General features: G+C 36.3%; 1 protein-coding gene and 1 long non-coding RNA gene across 3 annotated transcripts in view; one reads left to right on the top strand and one right to left on the bottom strand.

Annotated features, from left to right (window-relative positions):
- The window catches only part of LOC101892541 (mitogen-activated protein kinase-binding protein 1), a 401,509-nt gene that overhangs the window by 68,225 nt on the left and 313,154 nt on the right, over positions 1–20,130 (top strand). The gene's annotated exons all lie outside the window — the stretch shown is intronic.
- On the bottom strand, positions 11,297–12,019 carry LOC109614030 (uncharacterized). Its single transcript, XR_002195330.2, has 2 exons — positions 11,728–12,019; positions 11,297–11,656 (listed from the first exon to the last, which is right to left on the bottom strand). It is a non-coding gene; the product is annotated as an uncharacterized LOC109614030 (long non-coding RNA).

The following is a 20,130-nucleotide window of genomic DNA, read 5'->3' as shown; positions in this document are numbered from 1 at the left end:
AATTTATACTACAGCCCATGACAGAAAATTGTCCTTGCAGGTACACGCCTTCGTGTAGGCCCCCTATAACGGTACCTTCCGATATTCGGTATTTTGATGATTTTAGCATCATTATTCACCGAAATTGTTTCATATTTCGTATTTGAAGTTCATAAAGTATACGACAGAAAATTGTCTATTCAGGTCCAGGTCTTCGTATAGCCCCCCTTTATCAGTACCTCTTTATATTCGGTATTTTGATGCTTTTATCTGCTGTATTCCCCGGACTTTTTTTCAAGATTGCCATGCTGGTTCACGTTTTCGTATAGACTCCAATATAATGGCGACTTCCTATATTTTTCAGATTTTAACAGAATTTTTAATAAACTTTATTTTTTGAAAATATCCAAATGTTGTTCCAAATGGTGGAGGGTATTCAAAGTTCTGTCCGTCCGAACTTACTGCTTTTTATCTATTTCATACAGGGTGAAATAGAAAAACTACAACAAAGTCAAACGCCGTAAGTTTTACATTTGTTTTTAAATTTTATTGAATGAAAGCAAAAAATGTCGGAAATAGCATCAAATTTTAGAATTAGTTTAGATTTGTTCGAATCGGTCACCTTTGGCACGATTATGGCCTTCAAATGGCCAATAAACCAGCGAAGCGCTTGCTTAAGATGATCGACACTTTGGTATTTTTTAGTGCCAACTTGCTTTCCAAAATACTCCAGACACAATAGTCCAACGGATTGGTATCCGGAGATTTTGGTGACTATTGCGTGCTGGAAATGAAGAGAGGAACCTCATTTTGTAACCATTCTTGGGTGGCGCTTGCTGAGTGCCATGGTTCTGAGTCCTGTTGGAATGTCCAAGGTCTGCGGCCAAAATGTTTGCGTGCCTAAGGCTTTAATACACCCTCCAGAATAAGTTCGCGATAATATTTGGCATTTTGTTTAAAAACTGCTAGACAACGAAATTTTTCTCATCGGAAAAAAGCGCTTGCTGAGTGCCATGGTTCTGAGTCCTGTTGGAATGTCCAAGGTCTGCGGCCAAAATGTTTGCGTGCCTAAGGCTTTAATACACCCTCCAGAATAAGTTCGCGATAATATTTGGCATTTTGTTTAAAAACTGCTGGACAACGAAATTTTTCTCATCGGAAAAAACCAAATGCGGCAGTTCAGCACTTTCGGCCAAGCGGTGCAACACTTTAGCTCTTTTGAGTCTATTTTCTTTCTGTTACGGTGTAAGTTCCTGCACTTTTTGGAATTTCAATGACTTTACCCCGAGTTCATTTTTAAAGATTTTCCGAATGGAATATTGCGATATGTTCAGCTCACGAGCCATTTTTCGGCTACTGCGACGCGGGTTTCGATCAAGTCGCTTCTTTACTTTGCGAATTATTTCTGCTGATGTTGCTGTTTTCTTCCGTTCACTTTCTTGACGTATGGCTACGCTACCGGTATCATGGAAACGAGCGATGGTACGAGACACAAAAGATTTATTCACATTTAAATGCTCGTGTGCTCTAAAGATAGACACTTGTGGTTCTCCAGTCATACATAGAGAAATCACACTATCACGCTTGAATTCCATCACGAATAAGTTTGTTTCTGGAAAATTCTCACCAAAATGAAATTCTAGTTCAAAGTTACAAAACTGATAACAATATTTATCTCTTGCAAGCACAACAACAAAGCTATTCTGAATAAGTATCTAACTACAACGAAAGCCATATTTACCTTAAATTTTATGTTTGATGAGGTTGAGTCAAAGGGTTTCGTGTGGTCAGTTCAACCATTCACCATCATCATTGATTCAAGCTTTTCTTTTAAGATCAATAGCGAACTCTCTAAACAAGTGTCCCAAATCGAAAATACCCCTTTGTCTCTCTCAAAAAAATCTCATATTGCCATCCCTAATCAGTAGCAGGCAACTGCAAGTAATGGCTTCAACTAAACCATAAGATTTATTTTTTTTCGCAACTCTAAGCATGAGTAAAATCTGACAGCCAACAACTTCATATTTCTTTTTTTTTATACCCTACACCACATAGTGGTAAGGGTATTATGTCTTTATGCATTTGTTTGTAACATGGAGAAGGAAACGAGATAGACCCATAGTTACTTTTGAGAACCTTCATAGAATCACTTTCTGAGTCGATTTATGCATGTCAGTCCGTCCGTCTGTCCATGTATTCTTGTGAACAAAATGCAGGTCGCATTTATTATCCGATTGAGATGAAATTTTCCAAACAATATTTTTTTGGCCCAAGGACGAACCCTATTGAAATTGGTGAGAATCGGATCAAATTTAGATATAGCTCCCATATATATCTTCATCCGATTTCGGGTTAAATGTGCTCCAAATGTCCACTATCAGTCCAAATTACCTGAATTTTTGCACACCCAACCGAGTTCGGACTAGAAGCAAGTATATCAAGTTTGGAGAAAATCGGTTCAGATATAGCTATAGCTCCCATATATATCTTTCATCCGATTTGATCTTTAAGTCCCTCACATTCCTACTATGATATTTGGTACCAGGTATTAGATGGAGCACAGAAATAGCTGTTTTAAATTTTATCGAAATCAGTTCATATTTGGATATAGCTCCCATATATATCTTCATCCGATTTCGGGTTAATTGACCACCAAATGGCCAATATCAGCCCAAATGGACTGAATTTTAGTACATCGGACCAAATTCAGCCTAGAAGAAAGTATATCAAATTTAGTGAAAATCGGTTCAGATATAGATATAGCAACCATATATATGTTTCATCTGATTTAGAGTTTTAGTCTCTTACATTCGTAATATTCACTCCACAACCGTGATATTTGGTACCAGGTATTAGATGGAGCACAGGAATAGCTGTTTTAAATTTTATCGAAATCGGTTCAGATTTGGATATAGCTCCCATATATATCTTCATCCGATTTCGGATGATAGACCACCAAATGGCCGTAATAGCATCAATTTTGGCAAGTCCGACCGAAACCAGCTTAGAAGCAAGTACACCAATTTTAGTAAAAATCGCTTCAGATATAGCTATAGCTCCCATATATATCTTTCATCCGATTTGGTCTTTAAGTCCCTCACATTCGTAATATGCACTCCACAGGAATGATATTTGGTACCAGATATCAGATAAAGCCCAAAAATAGTTGATTTTAATTTTATTAAAATCTGTTCCGATTTAGATATGCCTCCCATATATATCTTCATCCGATTTCGTGTTAATTGTGCACTAAATGGTCAATATCAGCCCAAATCACCTGAATTTTCGTACATAAGACCGAATTCAGTCTAGAAGCTAATACGTCAAATTTGGAGAAACCCGGTTCAGAGATAGCTATAGTTCGTAAAATGCACGATAGAATTAGATAGTTTTTGATTTTGTACCAAATATCTCAAAGAGCTCTGAAATGCCCTTTTTACGAGAGCTCTACTAAATATGCATAGTGGTGTAGGGTATCATATAGTCGGCCCCGCCCGACTTTTGAGCTTTCCTTACTGTTTTTTTTTTTTTGTAAAACAAATAAAAGCCATGAATGAATGAATTCACAAAGCAAAGCAGCAAAAAATATACAAAAAACAAATTGAAATTGGGATAATACAACTAAACTATTTGTTTTGTGAATTTTTAAACCCACATAAAAATGCTATGCCCTTTATTTTAATTATTTAAAATGGAACGCGATTGGTTAGTTCATTCGACTTAGAGGAATTTAATCTATGTTAATAAAGTTTATGAGATGATAGGTGAAGTTTGGACATTGAAGCATCTCATAATATTGGAACTTCCGATATTAGGCGGTTGTTTGGAAATTCTTTTACAAATACTAGTAGTACTATTCTCTAACTCATTTTCTTTTAATTGCTTAAGTGTGGAGTATTCCCTCATTGGCTTAACTTCATATTAGTCTGTATTAAAGATAGCATCGTTTTTCAAAACGAAACTGACAACTTTGTAATATTTTCTGATCGCTACCAATATCATGATTCCATCCCGGCAAAAGGAGTGGTCCCTTGGCTTTTTCAGATTTTTGATGTGACGGCTCTTGTGAAAAGCAAACTCTCTATAAGTGAATGAGAATCACAAACAAATACACATCTCGGCTTTTCCAAAAATCATCCTAACAAAATATTGCAAAGACTACCAGCAGTTTTTAAACTAAGAACTAACCGAATTCTGTAAATTGAAAAAAAAAAAAATTATTGGTTAAAGCTTAAATTTATTTGGTAAATTACTTAATTTTCCCATTACCAAATAATGAGTAACGGTGGCAGATATTGCGCGTGTCTGTTTTCAAAAATGTAAACGGTAACCTTAAATTTGAAACCCCCTAATGTTCGTTACCATGACACAGTGTGTTGAACTAAGAATCAGAAGGTTACGAGTTTAATGTCAGTAATGAGCTAAACAAATTTGTGGAAAATGTGATTCTAAAATTAAAACACGTGCTATTATTTATATACGTGTTGACTTTTAGTCCCTAAATAGTAACTACTTATTTCCCATACAATATGCTTGTAAAAATAATGGGTTAGAAGAGAAGGGCAGAAGATAATGGGACAATGGGTCAACAGTGAAATATCCAAACATTTACATCGCTATTCTGCTTGCATACTTTTAATAATACCCTTCACCATAAATTGGAGGGTTTGCAATTATTTGGTCTGAGAAAGTATTTTTATAGACGAACCTGTGTACCCTATTACTTTTTTGGGGATTTATAAAAATCCGTATTCCAAAAATAAAGTATTTGTAATATCTCCCGAACAGAAACCAAAAATCCGTTGTATATATGGGAGCTATATCTAAATCTGATCCGATTATCACCAATTTCATTAAGGTTCGTCCATGGAGCAAACAAATGATTAGTGGAAAATCTCAATCAGACAATAACTTCGACCAGTACCATAAGAGGCATAATACCCATAATTGTAATGGAGATTATATCCGTGGGTCTTATGACACGGCACTGTTGTTATCTATTACAAGTTCCAAATTCCAAATGAAAAAAATAAAAAAATGGCTAAAATCACACATTCGGAGGTACCCCTAAATGGGCGATATAAGAAACCATAGACATATTTGAGCCATCTTTTGTGACAGATGATAGAACCAGAAAGCAAAGCATCAGAATACCGATTATCGGGAAGTACCGGCACATAAGTGTTATAGGAAAACGTATAACTTTACATTTTTTTAAATTTGATTGAATATAAGCAAAAAATGTTCGAAGTAGCATCAAATTTTAGAATTTAGAGTTTACATTTGTTAGAATGGGTCACTTTTGCCACGAATTATGGCCTTCAAATGGCCATTGAAACCGTCACACCATGCCCGAATGTTGCTCTACGGTATTTTGGCCCATTTCCGGCGAAGCGCTTGCTTGAGGTGATTGACGCTTCGGTATTTTTAGTGCCAACCTTGCTTTCCAAAATACTCCAGGCACAATAGTCCAACGGATTGGTATCCGGAGATTTTGGTGGCAATTGTGCGCTGAAAATGAAGCGAGGAACCACATTTTGTAACCATTCTTGGGAGGTAGCACATTTTCAGCGATCATTTTATTTGTTTACAAACTGCTGGACAACGAATGTTTTCTCATCGGAGAAAGCCAAATTCGGCAGTTCACCACTTTCGCCCAAGCGAAGAAACTCTTAGCTCTTTTGAGTCTATTTTCTTTCTGTTGCGGTGTAAGTTCTTGCACTTTTTGGAATTTCAATGGCTTTACCCCGAGCTCATTTTCCAATATCTTCCGAATGGAATATTGCGATATTTTCAGCACACGAGCCATTTTCCGGCCACTGCGATGCGGGTTTCGATGAAGTCGCTTCTTTACTTTTCGAACCATTTCTGTTGATGTTGCTATCATCTTCCGCCCACTTCTTTGACGTCGGGCTACGCTACCAGTATCACGGAAACGAGCGATGGTATGAGACACAAAAGATTTATTCACATTTAAATGCTGAAGTGCTCGAATGATAGCCTCATATGGTTTTCCAGCCAAATATAAAGAAATCACACTATCACTCTTGAATTCCATCACGAATAACTATTTTTCTGGATAATTCTCACCAAAATGCTTTTGTACGCTTGTAAAGAATACAATGAGCTGTCACTGGAATAACAGCTGTCGGACGAGTGGTTTAGAAATGATAGCAGTCTGAAGTTGGTTGCAGTTTTTTCATCTCACCCTGTATGTTACCAATTTAGAAGTTTACTACCATTTTAGAACTTTCCGTAACCTTAAAGTTCGAATTTCACCTTTGGTACATCTATCCGGAACTCGATCCTGGACACCCGTTCCAAATTTCAGAATTCAAACTCATTCCGTTTGTCCAAAACAAAATATAAAATTTGTTGGTACATTTTAATACTTTTCGTACCTTTTACTTTTAGTGTGTTTTGTATTTTGAAAACCCCTAAGACTGACCCTCGTGCAAAATGTCAAGTTTCTATTTTCAGTCAGTCAATCACTTTTCTGACTACTCTTTTATATATGAAAATAGATGTGTAATATTAATAGTGGCTCCCGTACCTAAGAAATTCCCTCTGGGGGACCAATTTTTATGGAGGGAGCAATTTTTCATGTTTCCGAAACAATGTGGTTATTCGTTATTAACGGCTTTCAAGTGCGCAAATTTTTGAATTTATGAATATTTTACACGTGTACAAATTTGGGTTGGCTCTTAGATATATTATTAGCAAACGTTAAAAAAAAAAACGATCCCCTAGTTTTCTAACATACGCCCTTCAATTAACTATTTTTCATTCACTAAATATTGTCGAGCCATTCAGCTTAAGCTAATTCTAAATTTCCAACTCTATGAATGAACCCTAAAGTAGCAACAACTTGCATGAAATTAAAAAAAAAAAACTTGCTATGCTGTCGGATTTCGATGCCATATGGTGAGTGATTGATACTCTGTAAGAAAATAATTTCTATTCCATACAAGCTGCTAATAGAGCATGACAAAGTTGTGCTACGAATAATATTTTCCACATAAATTAAAACTCATCGGAAATGGAAGAGGAGGCCGTACAAAAAAGGTAAAGTAGAAAATAATTATTTACAAAAATAGACATACGGACGAGGAGAGTTGGCCGACCATATGGTGTAGCCGAAAAATATTTGCATAAAACTATCAGCCACCACTACCACACCTATGAAGTTCCTCAGCTGGAAATTGAGAGCGATTGATATCGTCAAGCATAGATTTCTGTGTTCTCACACAGCATGCGAAAAAAAGTTTCCAAGTACATAAATTTCCACAATCTTTGAAGGGTAATTGAAAACAAATTCCTCCGATCGTTTTGGTTATGGTTTCGGTTTTGTTTTTCGCCATCTCCGTTCTTCGCTTGTCTTCAGTCAAATCAATCGGATACTTTTGGGTTGATTGAATTTTTGTGTTCTGCTCGATTTTATTTTTGCGGTTCAATAGCAAAAAACAATTACAACAACAATGTCTTTGGCGCTATCAAACATTCTTAACACGTTGTTGCTGCTGCTGTTCTTCTTTTTGGTTGTTGTTGTGCCCCTTCATTCGTGGTCAAAATCGATGCCAAAAAGAACGACAACAATTACTCATTGTTTATTTATAAAACAACAAAAACAACAGAAATGAAATTGTGCGGAAAAACGCCAAAGAGTTTTATTAGCCCAAGGGGAAAGGGGAGAGGGGGTAAGTCTCGGTGAAGAGGAAAAACTGTTAGCAAATGTTTTTCTAATCACTAGCGTTCATGTTTTGCGGCCACTTGGAAACTGCAATAGCATAATAGCTAAACAAAACGGGTCAACTGTTTGCAATAAATCTAGGGAAGGCTTTGTTGTGGTTTTTCCACACTAAATTGAAAATAAGAGGGAATTTTGGCCTTTAGGCGGTCATCAATATCAACGATCGAAATTAGACCCAAAAATTAATTAAATCGAGTTTATAGAATGTATTCAAAAAACATGTGAAAAAAAAATTAAAAACAAGTTACAAGCTTCGAGCGATGTTCTGACAGTTATATACCCGTAGCATTTGACCGTTTTTGTATAAACTTTTTGGTGGACATACAATCAAGTTCGGACCTTTATACTACATCTAATCTTAGAAAACAATTGTAATGTGGTCACTATAAACGGAAGTGGGGAGTATTTTTGCATTTTATGAAAGTTGGGATTGTTCATAAGGTTGGGCCCTTGTAAGGAAGAGGTACCCTTATGTAATTCTGCCACCCTGGCGTCTAAATGATTTCTGATTTCATATTTCTGAGATTTTAAAATAGTGGACCAGTATTGTCAATTCTCTCAACAACTAAGTCTTATCAACCAATTACGATGTGATACATGGGGTCTGCAGTCGTTCTTTCAATGAGGCCCATTTTGATAATGATACATTAATTTTTCCAAAATGACACATTTTGATATGCAGACCGCTGCACAGCAGGGTGAGATCCTCAAAAATGGAGATTAATTCAGGGAAACATTCTACCGCTTTGAAATTTTGCTCAGACATTTATATTACCACTAGTATGTTTGGTATTAAAAATGTAGCATATCGGTCCACGTTTCGGTATGGCACCCATGTAGCGTTACTTTCTAATTTTCGGTATTTTGAATGTTTTGACAAAAAATATGACATTTACAGTTCCGAATATATATAATCTCTCCCTGCTAAAAATGTTAACATATCTCTAATATTTGGTACAGGCCCCATGTTACCGTTCCTCCAAATTTTCGGTATTATGAAGGTTTCGACCATAATTTTAAACCTAATCAAGAGTTGCTTGACATTTTGAGCTCAGAACTGACAGGATTTCTCACTGCAAAATTTTTTTGAAGAAAACTCCGCCATTACGTAGTTGGCCATACCTAACGGCACTTTCAAATTTTAGGTACATTGAGAATCTTTCCCTGCAAAATTTTGTGAAGATAAGTCCACTTTTATATATAGGCCCTCTATAACAGTACTTCTTAATCTTATTTTTTTAAGGTTTCTGACTGCGTTTTTACAAAGTTATTATTTGGTATTTGGTTTTTAAGTTGTTGTTTTATAGTTCTCAGTGGATAAAAACTACAAAAATTTCCAATATAGAACCAGCCTTTAACGAAGGCCCCTGCAGAGCCCAATGGGGTAAGATTCTGGAAAACCACAAGTGGCTATCGTTAGAGCACTGGTAACGTAGCCCGACATCAAGGAAGTGGACGGAAGAAAACAGCAACATCATCAGAAATGGTTTGAAAAGTAAAGAAGCGACTTTATCGAAACCCGCGTTGCAGTGGACGAAAAATGGCTCCCAATATTCCATTCGGCAAATATTGAAAAATGAGCTCGGGGTAAATTCATTTAAATTCCAAAAAGTGCAAGAACTTACACCACAACAGAAAGAAAATAGACTCAAAAGAGCTAAAGAGTTGCTTCGCTTGGCCGAAAGTGGTGAACTGGCGAATTTGGTTTTCTTCGATCAGAAAAGATTCGTTGTCCAGCAGTTTGTTAACAAACAAAATTATCGTGTTTACTAGCCAAAGAGTTCAGCTGAAATTGGGTTCCTCGCTTCATCTCCAGCGCACCATGGCCACCAAAATCTCCAAATACCAATCTAAAAAATACCAAAGTGTCGATCACCTCAAGCAAGCGCTTCGCCGGGAATGGGCCAAAATACCGCAGAGCAACATTCGGGAAGCGTGTGACGGTTTCATTGGTCGTTTGAAGGCCATAATTCGTGCCAAAGGTGACCAATTCGAATAAATCTAAACTTATTCTAAAATTTGATGTTTATTTCGACATTTTTTGCTTTAATTCAATAAAATTTGTAAAAGTCAAATAAAATGTAAAAGTCGGGGCGCTTGACTTTGTTGCAGTTTTTTTTATCTCACCCTGTATAGACAATGCTCTTCCAGTGGGTAAAGTATTCAGAAGGAACTCCTTTTGTGGACTTTCAGATAATTTAATTGAAAAATTTCGGGAGGAACCGTTATATGGTGGCTTACGATGTCGAACCTGACCTGCCTGCAGACAAAAGACTGATCTGTGCAAAATTTTCACTTCCTATCTTTTTTCGTTTTGGTTCTAGCGTGATTATAACAGATGGGCAGGCGGGCGGACGGGGTAATTTGAGCATAGAATTTATTTAAATGGAAGTCTTGTTGAGTGTTATCTGACAAAGACCGGTTGTGAGCACTTTGAATTTTGATTTTGAAGCAATTATAATTTATAGTATAGAAACCATGGTAGAATTACAAGGTAACCCTTTCAGGCCAGCTGTAGTCAACTTGATATGTCAAACAAGTTGTTGTAATTCGAATTCGCCGTAGAAATACATAACAGAAATTCAAACATCATAGAGGAAAAAATAAACACAAAAATATAAAAATCAAATTTTGTGATATAATTCAAATAAAAAAAAAAAACAGAATATGAGGTGCTGTGCTGTTTGCAAAAGAAAGGATAGTGAACGACAAGCAACATTTTTCAATGTACCCAAGGAAGAGACGAAGAGGTTGAAGTGGAGTGCGATTTGTGGGATCACTTTAAACCCAAACGCCAAAATATGTTCTCATCACTTCAACCCAAAGTATATAACGGGCATAAGTTGTAGAATGAAATTATTACCATGCGCTGTACCAGGGGAGGTACCAGGAGGAGTGGACCGATATTGCCCATCTCCGAACTCGATCTAAGTTTGACAAAAATACTACGATGTACCAAGTTAGGACCGAATCGGATACTCCCTTCGAGAGTTATCGTGCGCACCAGCCAGCCAGACAGACGGACGGACGGACATCGCTAGATCGACTCCAAATGTCCTGAAACGGATTTGGTTCAAAGAGACCTAGGGTCTAAAACCGTTATTTCGGCTAGGCACGTTTTGACCGTATCAAAATATATATACCCTCTTTAGCCATATGGCTGAGGGTATAAAAACATTAAGTTCGGCCGGGCCGAGCTTTGAATACCCTCCACCATTACCTAAGAAAACATTTTTATACAAAAGTATCTGGATTCAAACATGTTCCACTTTAAACTACAAATACGACTGAGATCGGTAGGAGAATGCAGTTAAAGATTTCAAATACCAATAAAGTGTGTGGAACCGTTACATTGGAGTCATACCAAAACATGAACCTATATAGACATATTTATACTAAGTGGATTTATATCTACTGCAAGTTTTAAATACCAAATTTGAAACAATTCCGTGGGTAAATGTGACTAAGATCATTAAAATACAGTGGGGACCTTTATATTGTACACAATTCCGATAGATCCACCGTAGTTACACACAGGTTTAAATTCACAAGTTCCACGCATATATGTACATTTATTATTTACTCACTTTTAATGGCAAAGCATCAACCCTAATTCTAATACAAAAGGATAACTTGGAATCTTTACACATTTCTTAAAAACCTATATCTAATGCTACAAGGAGAATTATTTATTTTATTAAGAGAATACAAAATAAGTGATAACATAACATATATTTTGTATTTTCGCACTGGATTCTGTGCTGTTAAAAATGTCGTGAGGGAGGAACCGGAAGGAGTGGGACGACATTGCCCATCTCCGCATTATGTTTGTTAATAATATTGCGATGCACTATGTTTGGATGATGATCCATTCTACAGCTATCGTACGCACCAGCAAGACAGACGGACGGGTCGCCTCCAAATGTCCTGAAACGGATTTCGTCGAAAGAGGCGTTATTTCGATCAGATACATTTTGGTCATATGAAATTATACAGACCTTCTCTAGCGATATGACTATATAATACGTATACACTTCCAGTTATTGTAGTATTTTCAGTTTATATGTTAAAAAATATACTAATCTCAACTAATATATACATATGAATAAACCAAAACAAACTTATTCAATGTTTCAGAATGAAGAGTTCTGATTGGTGCAAACCAATTTGCCCCAAATTTTATACTTCAAATAAATTCGCCCTGGTTAAAACTTTGACATATCAAGTTTCTAAAAAAGTTGCTTTGTTGTAATTTTCACCTATGTTGCTACCTGGTATTTCTACCATGATAGAAACCATGGTAGAATTATGTTTTTGGAAAATAAGTTTTTTTTGTCAAATAATTTTAAATAAATTTTATTCATTCAATACATACATTTCGAAACGTCCATTAACAAGTCCGGGAAAATCATTGAAAATTTTTAAAAAATATAATAAGGAATCCACCTGAAGGATAAAAGTATACTGCCTGACCAGTGAAAAAAATATCATCTGAAAAATTACAATGAATTCTGGATTTTGAAAGAGAAATCTTTCTCAAATTTTTCTCTGCTTGACATTTCTAAAAGAATTCTGCTTTTAAGTTTTTAATAAAAGGATACAAGGAATCCATGGTAATATTTTTTCACAAGACTCATGCAAACATTTCTAAATCTATCTTCTTCACGGAATAGAATTTTTTCTGTATCCAACAAATGAAAAAGCTGCGGAATTCAAACAAGATTTTAACGCCTGTCATGTCATTTTGGTCAAACTTCCAATCTAGACGTGCTTGGACGTGAGGATTTAAAAAATTGTAAGTATTAAATTAAATACATGTATCTGAGTTCAAAATGTGAAATAACAAGTTAAAAAGTATCAGTCGGTTTGGACGACAGATATTCGATAGTTTAAACATATTTTGACTTCTTCTATGATTTTTCAAATTGTTGACCCTCTATGGAGTAGGTTCCGAAAGAATGAACAAATATTGTCCATTTCGTAGTGGACCTGAATAAATATGATATAAATATTGTGACGTGCCAGGTTTGGACTAAATTGGATACTTTCCTCACTTTATATGAGATATGCGATAATTTTTAGAAAATGTAATGTGCGCGATGTAACAGATATAGTCGACCGAAGTCGTCAATTTTCGTAATTCATCTAATGCAGATAAAAATATTGGTATGGGCAAAACTATAAGAAAATCAAATATTTATATCCAATTTTATGCAAAATCTTAAATCCCGCAAATTTCATATTAATATCAAGTTTCTGGTTTAGAGAAATATTTAGGCACAGTAAGCTATAAAGAATCGCTGAATTGTTTCTCATGTTATGACAGATAAAAGTATTGAAAATTGTGACCCTTTGTGGGTAAGTACCAGAAGAGGTTGGCAGATATATATCTTCTTCACAACAGATATTGTGTTAGCAAAAATGTTTGTTTAGCAAAATAAATTTGAAGAAAGTTGGATGCTTATTTCCTTAGCGTTTTGTTTTTCAAAGTATTGAACCCGATGTGGGGGGTACCAGAAGAAATGGTCCAATCTCTACCATCTTTATAACAGATCTTGTATTGATGGAAATATTGATGAGCTTTATGGTTATATTTTGACCCTTTGTGGGGGAGATACCAGAAGAGGTGGATTGATATAACGCATCTTCAAAACAGATCTTGTATTAGTGGAAATAATGGGATTTATGAAATATAAAGAGAACCTGACGCTTATTTCGGATTTTATAAACGTTTATGTTATTCAAAACTTTGAACCTTTGTGGGGGGCGTACCAGAAGGAATGGTCCGATCTCTGACGCCTTTACAACAAATCCTATGTTGATAGCAATATTCAGATGTGCTAAGTCTAACGGGAATCGGATGTAAATGGATATCCAAAATTTTGGCCCTTTGTGGGGGAGGTAACAAAAGGAATGGACGGATGAATCCCATATTCACAACAGATCTTGTGTTAGTAGAAATAATAGGATGTAGGAAATATGAAAAGAATCGAATGCTTATTTCGGATTTTATAATCGTTTTGGTTATTCAAATCTTTAACCCTTTGTGGGAGAGGTACCCGAATGAATGGTCCGATCTCCACTATTTTTATAACAAATCTGAATGGAATCGGATGTTAATTTCGAGTTTTATGAGCTTCGTGGATATTCAAAATTTTGACCCTCTGTGGTGGAGGTACCAGAAGAAATGGTCCGATATCTACCTTATTTAGGCCAGACCGTGGGTTTATAAAAATATTGTGATGTGTGTAATTTGAAGACAATCGGACTCTTACATCACATTTTATTAGAGTTATAATTATTCAAAATTTTGACCCTTTGTGGAGGAGGTACTCGATGGAGTGGACCGATATTGTCCATTTTCGCACCTGACCTAGCACTGATGCAAATATTGGGATTTGCAAAGTAGGAGCAAAATCGGATTACTCTTTCTCTTTCTGTGCAAAAAATTATTTTTTTTTTTGAAAATTTTGACTTTTTATGTGGGAGGTACCAGAAGGAGTAGGCCGATATATTCAATTTTAACACCAGAGCTTGGGTTAGTAAAAATATTGGGATGCTCAATTTTGAAGACATCGCATTTTATAAGAGTTGTAATTATTCATAATTTTGACCCTTTGTGGGGTAGGTACTTGATGGAGTCGACCGATAGTGTCCATTTTCACACCTGACCTAGCACTGATGAAAATATTAGGATTCCCAAAGTTGGAGCCGAATGAATTATCCTTTCTCTTTCTGTGCAATAAATTATTTTCTTTGAAAATGTTGACATTTTGTGTGGGAGGTACCAGAAGGAGTGCCCATCTCCGAACTCGATCTAAGTTTGAAAAAAATATTACGATGTTTCAAGTTTGGACCAAATCGGACACTCCCTTCGAGAGTTATCGTGCGCACCAGCAAGCCAGACGGACAGACGGACATCGCTAGATCGACTCCAAATGTTCTGAAACGGATTTGGTACAAAGAGACCTAGGGTCTAAAACCGTTATTTCGACTAGGCACGTTTTGACCGTATCAAATGATATATACCCTCAGTTATAAACTTTTTTTAATTATACCTCGAAATAATATTTCAATTGATATGTCAAAATTGAGTTTTTACCTTAACTTAATTATGTACTAATGAAAATTGTATTACTTAGCCAAACATTGAAGGTGTGTCTCTCGCTCTTTATTATGCTCGCTCCATATTAGACAGACGGATGCACTTAAATACAGACATAAGCGGAAATTATTTATTTTTGTGTAAACATTGTTTTTTTTTATCAAACAAAACATTGCTGTATTATTATTATAACCAACATGACGAGGGTGGCTAAGAAAAACATTGGAAAAATTAAAGGTAAATCGCGGGGGGAGATAGTTGTTAGCAACATATGTTGGCTTCTGGCCATTGACGTGGGGAGATCCCTGTTTTGAGGGTAGTTAACTTCTGCTTTATGGATGACAGTTACTAATTGTGCCCATAAAATAGTTTCAGATACCCAAAAGAGCCCCTCCACGCCCCTGTTTGTCCATCGTTGTTGTTTTTGATTTCTATTCGCTTTAATGTTATGTTAACACGCTTTGGGACCCAGTTATTTGTAAACAATTTGTGGCCCAGTCTCGTTACTCTGTTACCGGCTCGAGTGCATTCTTGGCAACTGTGTGTTGTGCTCCTCCACATTGGGTGGTGATGATGATGATGTTGGTGTTGGTGGTTGGACATAAAACGGAAAACTGAATTACATTGTTTCGAATGCAGTTTTCGAAAAATGTTAAGGGTAGGCGGCGATTCAGAGACAAGAATGTTGCACCGCTGCTGTAACTGGCTGTCGTGACCACGTGTCTTGGTGGCTAGACCACACCAGGGCAGCAAGAAAAAAAATGCAATTATGTAAAAACAAAAAACAGCAACAACATGAAAAAATATGACTACAATGCCATGGCAAGCGCATGCCACGGCAAAATCGCCGTAGCATATGTGGGCAAATGGCCAAGTTTTTCCTCCATAAAGTAACGAGTCTCACTCCAGGCATTCTTATTGGTGGAAGGTAGTTACAACAGCAGAGAAGACAAAAAACGGGCAAATAAACGAGCCAAGCCAAAGCGGAAATGTACATAGCACAAGCAATTAAAAGTGTCAAAAGTGTGGCCTTTTAAAGGTGGCATAAAATGTCGGATGGTTGGTTGAATTGCATATGAACTACAGCAACAACAACAAGGCCAAAATGCAATGAAATTCCCGGCATTGAGAGAAAGTGAAGACATAAACTCACTCACTAACCCGAATGTCATCAGTTATGGAAATTCAAAGTATTGCCTTTGCTTTTCATAACCCCTGGGAATTATGGAGTAGAATGACTCGAAAAGAAGGAATTTTATGAATGCTTCGCACGTTAGGCCGGCCAGTCCATTCCATTTGGGGAAAATTAAATTGCCAATAAATTTTATTTAATTATCATCGTAAATAAGTTACTAACATATGGTGTTTACATGTCAGAAACTATACTTTTTTTTGGAGAAAGGGTAATAAATAAAGCAATCTACGGGATAGAGGAATTACCAAACTGCATAACTGACTTTTTGTTTTCGATGTCAAGACAATAAGGTCTAGATACAAGAGAATCCGCAACGAGGATGATTTTAATTAATATTGATGTGCTCAGCTACCAATTAGAAAATCGTAGGCTCCAGAACGAAACTCCCTGTATCTTCTTTCGTGGCCTAAATTTAATACAAACAAGTTAAAAAGCATCTGTCAGTTTTTCCGACAAATGTATACCCTCATCAAATGTACGATAATTAAAAAATATTTTGACCTCAGCTATGATTATTCAAATGTTTATCCCCTTATGGAGTAGGTTCCGAAGGAAGTGGCCTATATTGGCCATTTCGTATAGGACCTAAATAAATATGATATAAATATTGCGACAAAATCTTGAACCCTTTGTGGGCAGGAAGCAAAGGAAGTGGTCTGATCTCTACCATCTTTTTAACAGATCTTGTGTTGATGGAAATATTGAGATGGACCAAGTCTTGAATGGGATCGGATGTTTATTTCGCTTTTTATGAGCTTCGTGGATATTCAAAATGTTGAGCCTTTGTGGAGAGGTAACAAAAGGAGTGGATCTTCACAACAGATCTTTTGTTAGTGGAAATAATGGGATGTGTGGATTTTATAAACGTTTTGGTTATTCAAAACTTTGACCCTTTGTGGGGGAGGTACCAGAAGGAATGGTTCGATCCGTTTTTATAACAGATCCCGTGTTGATAGAAATATTCAGATGTGCCAAGTCTAAATTGATTTAGAAAGAGTGGGCGGATGTATACCATCTTTACACCAGAACTTGGGTTTATTAAAATATTGGGGTGTGTGAAATTTGAAGGCAATCGGACCCTTATATCACATTTTATAAAAGATGTAATTATTAAAAATTTTAATTTTTTGTGGGGGAGGTACTTATGGAGTGGATCGATATAGTCCATTTTCGCTTTGACGCAAATATTAGGACTTGCAAAGTTCAATCAAAATCGGATCATCTTTCTGTGCAGAAAATATATTTTTAGAAAATTTCGCCCTTTTGTGGGGGAAGTATCAGAAGGAGTGGACCGATGTATTCCATCTTAACACCAGATCTTGGGTTAATAAAAATGTTGGGATGTGTGAAATTTGAAGACAATCGGACTCTTACTTCACATTTTATAAGAGTTGCAGTTATTCAAAAATATGACCATTTGTAGGGGAGGTACTTGATGGAGTGGACCGATATTGCCCATTTTCGCACTTAACCTAGCACTCACGCAAATATTAGTGTTTGCAAGGTTCGAGTTCGAATCCGATCATCCTTTCCCTTTCTGTACAGAAAATATATTTTTTTTTTGAAATTTTGAACTTTTGTAGGGGAGGTACTAGAAGGAGTGGACCGATATTGCCCATTTCCGAACTCGATCTAAGTTTGACAAAAATATTGTACCAAGTTTGGACCAAATCGGATACTCCCTTCGAGAGTTATCGTGCGCACCAGCCAGACAGACAGACGGAAGGACATCGTTAGATCGACTCCAAATGTCGTCGATCTTAGATCCATTTATTTTATATATTGAGTACCAAGGTGAGAGAATTAGTCAAAATAAGATCAAATTTTGTGTATCAATTTTGGTGAAAATCGGTTCAGATATAGATATAGCTGCTATATATTTTTTTCATCCGTTTTGCTATTTCTGTCCCCTCAGTCGCAATATTCACTCAATGCAACGCAATATGTACAAGATAGTATATACATCCTGGAAACGCCTTTGCCAAATTGTCTAATGATATAGATATAGCTTCCATACCATATATGCAAAAATTAAAGCCAACCTAGGATGGATACTGGCACATTCGGTTGAATTTAGCCTGGAAGCAGATATGTCAAATTTGATCAAAATCTGTATATATAGCTGTAGCTTCTACATACATGCGCTCCCGCTTTTAAGCCGCTTTTAAGTCTTGACTTGTTCTCTATAGCAATGATATTTGGTACGAGAGGTCACATACAACATAAAAATACCTCCGTTAGATATAGTGGAATAGATTAAAAGACCGCTTCCATATGTTGATTCCATCTGATTTCAAGTCTATACCGCTCTAAAGCTGTAACACGTAATCAGTAACGATCAAATAAATTCCTTTGTCCATTTTTCTGATTTTATATATTTTTAATTTCTTACAAAAAATGGTCTTTTTCCCAGGAGACATATTATTCATAGAGACCCGCTTAGCTTTGTTCCGAGCATCTGTCGTCTAATTGAAGATGAGGTATAATTTCAGTAAAGTCCGATTTGGTTGGTTGCCTTGGCTAAAGCTCAATTTTGGGCGGGCGAAAATTAAATGTTTCCGTCATTTAAGGTTGACCAAATCAGCCAGAGTTCAGCTCAAACACAATTATGGCTGGATGTTGGTTGTAGTTGTTTTTTTTTTTTTTTTTTGCATTTTAAATTTTCCTTAATTTTGCAGTTGTTAGAGGTTTCTCTGAATGCCTAACGAACAAACAGTTAGATGAAAAATTAAATGAGATCTTCTATTGTTGTTGCTGTTGTTTGTTCATTTGCTGTACTTGTTTTTAGCCATAAACGGCAAATTACTGAATCATAAGTATGTTTTGTTTTATGGTAAGACAGAAAATAGCACAAACAAAAAACTATTAACGTTTATTTCATAATCGCTCAGCCTTAGCCTCGTCAAAATTATTGTTCTACGAATGGAACAAAAGGCTAGCGAAACGACAAACAAGTTTAATCTCAATTACTACCAAAACAGAAAAATGGGAAAATGAGAAAATAAATACGTCATTGCACACACAACAGCTGTGTAATGTCGTATGGTTGTAGAGTATTTCCGTGGAATCTTAAAAAAGTGATGATAGAAGAGGGGTGGATGGTGGCGAAGGGGTTAAGGTGATTGTGGGAATTGTACTTCATACTCGTGTACGCTGCTGCGTTTACAATGATTTTAAAACTTTAGACACGTTCTCATTACAAATTCATTGTCATATTTTTTGAGTTGTAGACTTGTTTAGAATTTTTGTGACTTTTTTTTTGGAATCTCAGAATTTTTGACAATCAATTACTGAACTTGTGGAACAGATTCTAAATTTCATGTCAATTATTTGTGTAAATATTAAAATTATTTGATATTCTGGATTTTAATATGTCCATTTTTTGGTAAAAACAGGCTCTGAGATTTAGAGGAAATTTCATTTATGAATAATACTAAAGGGAGATTTTTTAGCTATTATACTTTTTGGTAACACTGTTTAAATACATAATTACACATTTCGTTTGAATGTTCGACTACATTCGTGGGCTGCAGCCAACATCTTCGTCAATTCGTGCCCAATACGAGATGTTGATGAGAAAACTAGCCTTATAATCCTACCGCTTCTACGGAAGCACCGACTAAGAACATGGTCGATTTCATATGCGGGTTGGGTCCCGACTTTGTTGACGTACCAAGACGTGGTATGCGAAAGTATACACAGAGTGAGAAAGCCAAAACCGTGAGACTCAGCTAGGAGAGCTTTCCATGTTGTTTTGGGAATAACTCGCCTTTGTCAGATGAGGATCACTCTCATCTCAGAGAGTTAAGTCGAGCAAAAACAAAAAAAAAAAACATCGGAACACTCAACCCGGCGCTCTGGTTCGGACAAACCTCAAGGAAGGGTATACCCCGTTGTGGATAACCTCCAGATGCAGGACGCCATGATTTAATGTGATCTGATGGGTACCATACCCACTAGAATCCACAGGGAGGCAAAAGCTAAGAGGGGTTATGAGTAGTTCTGTGAAGTATTGCTAAAAGATAAACGAGCGAGACCCCTCTCAAGTTACGGAGAGGGAAAAGACTCTTATCAGAGCAAACCTTATATCAGTGCGGAAGT

The sequence above is a fragment of the Musca domestica genome, unplaced genomic scaffold (genome assembly GCF_030504385.1).
Source record: "Musca domestica strain aabys unplaced genomic scaffold, Musca_domestica.polishedcontigs.V.1.1 11, whole genome shotgun sequence".
NCBI lineage: Eukaryota > Metazoa > Arthropoda > Insecta > Diptera > Muscidae > Musca > Musca domestica.
This window is presented reverse-complemented; position numbering and strand designations above follow the sequence as displayed.